This window comes from Rhinopithecus bieti, unplaced genomic scaffold (assembly GCF_001698545.2).
Source record: "Rhinopithecus bieti isolate Rb0 unplaced genomic scaffold, ASM169854v2 scaffold_23748, whole genome shotgun sequence".
NCBI classification, from domain to species: domain Eukaryota; kingdom Metazoa; phylum Chordata; class Mammalia; order Primates; family Cercopithecidae; genus Rhinopithecus; species Rhinopithecus bieti.
Genome location: NW_016811596.1, coordinates 552,128 through 557,073, shown reverse-complemented (window position 1 = coordinate 557,073; position 4,946 = coordinate 552,128).

Here is a 4,946-nt window from a genome sequence, read left to right as displayed (position 1 = left end):
TTTTTTTTTTTTTTTTTTTTTTTTTTGAGACGGAGTCTCACTCTGTCACCCAGGCTGGAATGCAGTGGCACCATCTCAACTCACCGCAACCTCAGCCTCCCAGGTTCAAGCGATTCTTCTGCCTCAGCCTCCTGCGTAGCTGGGACTTCAGGAGTGGGTCACCACGCTGTGCTGATTTGTTTGTATTTTTAGTGGAGACAGGGTTTCCCCATGTTGGCTAGGCTGGTCTCGAACTCCTGACCTCAAGTGATCCTCCCACCTTGGCCTCCCAAAATGCTGGGATTACAGGCCTGAGCCAACTAGCCTGGCCCTTCTTCTTATTCTTTTTTTTTTTTTTTTTTGAGACAGAGCCTTGCTCTGTCACCCAGGCTGGAGTGCAGTGGCATGATCTTGGCTCACTGCAACCTCTGCCTCCCTGGTTCAAGAGATTGTCCTGCCTCAGCCTCCTGAGTAGCTGGGAATACAGGTGCCTGCCACCATGCCTGGCTAATTTTTGTATTTTTAGTAGAGACTTGGTTTCACCATATTGGCCTGGCTGGTCTCAAACTCCTGACCTTGTGATCCACCCGCCTCGAATAAAAGCCGCTTCAATAGAGGTGCTCAAAGAAGGAATGACAAGAACTTCCCTCCTAATGAAAATCTAGCGTAAGATATCCTCCTTTTTCAAAGGAAAACCGGTCCTTGCACTCCTTTTCTGGCATCATGACCTTACAGTGTTTCCTGTCAGGAAAAGATTTCCAACCTGATACCTTGTACCATTCGTATAAACAGGACAAGCCATGATAGCATCGCTCCAGCTTCCTCGTCTCATTTAGCTTTTCCCTTTTCAGTTTTCCTACAAGGGGCTAGAATGGAGATAGCATAGGTAGATTCTTATACATCTAGCTGTCTTGCTAAAGTAGTGTTGTAAAAACAAATTCACAATGGCAATTTCCTCAAAGGAAAGGGTCAAAAGTGGGCCAAGTAATTTAATTTTGAAAGTGATTTTAGGACAGGAAATCAGGGGTTGTTTGTGGGTAACTCAGGGAAGGCTGAGGATTGTGATGAAGGCACAGATCCTACACCACTTCAGACTTGGTGGGGTCGACCCCTACGAAGCAAAGCTTGTAAGCCCTTTGTAGAACAATATCTTACTTTCAGGCCTCTGACTGTCAGTCCTCTGCTCTGGTTAATATCATCAAGGGAATCCTTGCCTGACAGAATGCAATTTAAGATCTATTACATATGATTACTTGGCCTTGAAAATGATGGATATTGGACAGAATTATAGAATCACTTTACAAAAGAAAAGTCTCTTTTACATCCTTTCTTCTGAAGCCTAAAATTAAGCCTGGGGAAATCCCTCAGAGGGCTGTGGCATTTATAGGTTAGGTTTATGAAAAAGGGAATTGATATTCATATTAAAACCTGTAAAAATTGAGCAAGGTGGAGATAGTGAGCTTGCAGACAGCTGTGACGTGTGTCTGAAGGGTTGGCCAACTGATTTCCTTGCTTTAATTATATTAGTAATGTGAAAGCTGACATGACACGAAACAAGTTCTTTGGGTTTTTCATTCAAATACTAGCCCCAAGTGACTATTTTTTATGGTCCTCCCAATTTCCAATTACTTAAGTGTTCATAGCAGAAATACGTCAGAGTTCATTGCTGGGTTTGCTTTGGAGGTGGCCTATGCTTGAGTTTTTACTTAATTAAATTTTAGTCCTGATTATAAAAGTAATATATGGTCACTGAAAAAATTGCAAAACATAAAAAATTACAAGGAAGAAATTAAAAATCACTAATAATTCTGCTACCCAGAGATTGCCATTAACATTTTGCTGTATACCTTCTAGTCTTTTCTTATATATGTATGTATACAATACGCACACATATATATACATACATACAGATATAGCTGTATTATTTTTATTATTTAATTGGGCATATCAATTAAGTAATATCAAAAAAGTAATACCAAAACAGTAACATGTACTGTTTTGTAATTTTTTTAATGTTAATACTATAGCAGACCATATTCCCATATATTTAGGTATTATTCTATAATGAGATATTTAGTAGTTATTTATTATTCATTGTATGTATGTAACTCAATTTTTTTAAATTATCCAGCCACTTACAGTTGGATTTTCTTTCTTTTTTTTATTATCTAGGGTACATGTGCACAACGTGCCGGTTTATTATATATGTATACACGTGCCATGTTGGTGTGCTGCACCTTTTAACTCGCCATTTACATAGGGTGTCCATAATCTCCTAATGCTATCCCTCCCCGCTCCTCCAACCTCACGACAGGCCCCGGTGTGTGGTGTTCCCCATCCTGTGTCCAAGTGTTCTCACTGTAACACCAGTTTTTTTGTTTTTTTTTTGTTTTTTTTGTTTTTTTTGTTTTCTTTTTTTTGAGGCAGAGTCTCGCTCTGTCACCCGGACTGGAGTGCAGTGGCCAGATCTCAGCTCACTGCAAGCTCCGCCTCCCGGGTTTACGCCATTCTCCTGCCTCAGCCTCCCGAGTAGCTGGGACTACAGGCGCCCGCCACCTCGCCCAGCTAGTTTTGTATTTTAGTAGAGACGGGGTTTCACCGTGTTAGCCAGGATGGTCTCGATCTCCTGACCTCGTGATCCGCCCGTCTCGGCCTCCCAAAGTGCTGGGATTACAGGCTTGAGCCACCGCGCCCGGCCTGTAACACCAGTTTTTAAAATAATCTGCAGTTTATGGGAATTTAGGAGACCTAGTTACATTTTTTTAAGCCATTATCAGATAACTCTTTGTAAACATCCCCAGCTATTTAGGATATATTTCCAAACGAGTCACTGTGCCCCAAAGTTTGCAAAATAATCAGGCTTTTACATGTAGCTGAATTGCACATGTCTCTTATGCAATTTCTACATTACAGTACTTCTTCACTGTATCTTCTGTTTATCTCGCCAAGACCAAAAACAACGGAAGTAGCAGATGTAATTGAGATTACCACTATTACATTTCTGCTTGGCCGTGAATTTTGTGTAACAGATAAGGTGAGAGCAGCATTCGAATTCTAAATTACCTCAAAAAATAAATAAATAAATAAATAAATTACCTCAAAATAAAAGGAAGTAGGGAGGAGGAAATGGGGAGTTGCTGTTTAATGGGTATAAAGTTTTCGTTTTACAAGATAAAAGGAGTCCTGGAGATGGATGGTGGTGATGGTTGCCCAACAATATGAATGTACTTAATACCAATGAATTGTATACTTAAAAATGGTTAAGAAAGTAAATTTTATGTTACGTGTATTTCACAACAATAAAAAAAATGGGGAACTGGAAAAACAAGAAAGTAAATGGAAAAAGTCTTCACTATTTGTGTTGCAGAGGAGCACATTTAGAAATAAGACATTGTTTTTATCCCTCGGGCAAAAAAGAAAAAAAAAAGAAGAAATAGGCTCCCCATATTCCATGATGTTGCAATGCTGTAGTAGATGAAGTCATAATCATAATAAACATTTATATGGCACGAGTTACAGTTTACAAGTGCTTTTGTACACATAATATCATTGGCATAATAACCTTGTGAAATAGTGGAAATACTTAATTATCTTCACTTTGTATATGAGAACTCTGAGACTACGGTCAAATAACTTCCCAAGTTGATATACCTGGCAAAGAGCAGAAGCAAGACATCATTCCAGGGCCCTAACTCTCGCCACAACTGTCTTCTGTGAAATATCCTACCATGTCGGCAGCGAAACTCATGCTGGCAAAACCATCAGACGTTTTCACTTGAAAAGTCAAATGTTTCATATATAAACTGACAAGGACAGATATATTTAAATTGTGTTCAAAGAAAATCTTTAACTTAGAAAACCTACTTCTGGTCGGGCGCAGTGGCTCACGTCTGTAATCACAGCACTTTGGGAGGCCGAGGCGGGCTGATACCTGAGGTCAGGAGTTCAAGACCAGCCTGGCAAACATGGTGAAACCCTGTCTCTACTAAAAATTAAAAAAGGAAAAAAAAAAAATACAAAAATTAGCCAGGCATGGTGGAAGGCACCTGTGATCCCAGCCACTTGGGAGGCTGAGGCAGGAGAATCACTTGAACCCGGGAGATGGAGGTTGCAGTGAGCTGAGATCGCACCACTGCACTCCAGCCTAGGTGACAGAGTGAGACTCCTGTCTCAAAAAAGGAAAAAAGAAAAGGAAGCCTACTTCTTTTGGTAGTAGCTTTAAATAGTTTAATAAAAGATTAATTTTACTAATATTAACAACACCCCACGTTTTTGCATCCTTACTTTGTGTTTTTTACACTTTCAGATACTAGTTTAAATTTTTAAAATCTCCTTCAAGAACACATTTACCATCCTAAAGGGGGATATATGTGATGTTATCAGCACAGCCAGGCAAGGTGTAGGGTGAGGAACTGAGGAAACTTCTAATAATTTGGAATTGTCAGTCTCTAAACATTAAAAGTCCTTTACACGGGCCGGGCGCGGTGGCTCAAGCCTGTAATCCCAGCACTTTGGGAGGCCGAGACGGGCGGATCACGAGGTCAGGAGATCGAGACCATCCTGGCTAACACGGTGAAACCCCGTCTCTACTAAAAATACAAAAAAACTAGCTGGGCGAGGTGGCGGGCGCCTGTAGTCCCAGCTACTCAGGAGGCTGAGGCAGGAGAATGGCATAAACCCGGTGAGGCGGAGCTTGCAGTGAGCTGAGATCTGGCCACTGCACTCCAGTCCGGGCGACAGAGCGAGACTCCGCCTCAAAAAAAAAAAAAAAAAAGCCTTTACACAACCACTTATCCCATTAAGATACAAAAAGAAGGCCGCGAGCGATGGCTCACGCCTATAATCCAGCACTTTGGGAGGCCAAGGTGGGCGGATAACCTGAGGTTGAGAGTTCGAGACCTGCCTGATCAACACGGAGAAACCCCATCTCTACTAAAAATACACAATTAGCTGGGCGTGGTGGTGCA